Consider the following 1,128-nt stretch of genomic DNA (forward strand, 5'->3'; position numbering starts at 1 on the left):
CCTGGCAAGCATAAGGGGCCGAGTTCAATCCCCAGTTCCACAAAAAAGAAATAAAAAAGAGGATATATCGCCTATATCTTATACTTTGAATAACTACTATGAAGACAATACTATGAAATGTCTTAATTATTGTAACTATCCTACTAACCTGTTTTGTTTCTCTGTTTATTGCTATTTTTTCTCTTTAAAATAAAAAGGAAACAATAAATCTTGAACTGTAATAGTTTCCATCATTTTCATTGGACTAATCCTTAACTGAACTGTAACTATTTTGCCAAAATTTGTATTACTACTGTTTTAATTAGTTGCCAATTCAAAACTTTGCTTTACTTCTTCCTTCCCACCCTTCTCCTCAAACTACTACAGACACTAGTGTATACTTTACAAAGCAAGTAGAACAATTCTTCCAAATTATAACTTTTTTTCACCAGTGAAAACAAATAGATATTTATTACCTAGCAGAACTCCCCACATTCTTGATAATTCTTACATAGCTTCTCTAAAACACTTAACTTCAAATAAAATATACATTTATGCATATACATATACTATTACCTTGTCTCTCAAAAAATTATGCTTCAAATTTGTGCCTATTTTTCACTGACTTGCTCATTACCAAATAATTTTCATCCTCTTATTGTTGAACAACTAATTGAACTAATTAATCTTTCAATCCCCATCTGCTAGGATGTATCCCAGTGTCATCTGGGGAGCCAATGGTCTGCTAGTCATTCATCTAAAAGTGTCCTCAATTGATTGGCCTTGGCCTCTTTAGAACATATGATCTTTATTGATTACACACACATTAAGTCTATTGACATGAAAAAGGAAGCAAAATTCCTTCTCAAGAAATTTTAACAGTTGTCTAAGAAAAATTGTATCTTAGTAATAGAATTTATGGGATGACAAGAAAAGTGCTAGTTGAAATTATAACTATGTGTAAATATTCTCAACTAAATATTTCTCCTAGTAATGGGAAGTTAGTATTATAGTAAGAAAGGGCTTCTCAGTTGTAACAGGAGCCTGCAGACATTATAGAAAATTGCGATAAAATATTCAATCAAAGATATTAGTTTTTCAGTTATTTCTCATGAACACATAATCCATCTGTTATTAAATGATGAATTT

The sequence above is a fragment of the Octodon degus genome, unplaced genomic scaffold, assembly GCF_000260255.1.
Source record: "Octodon degus isolate 3935 unplaced genomic scaffold, OctDeg1.0 scaffold00099, whole genome shotgun sequence".
Classification (NCBI taxonomy): domain Eukaryota; kingdom Metazoa; phylum Chordata; class Mammalia; order Rodentia; family Octodontidae; genus Octodon; species Octodon degus.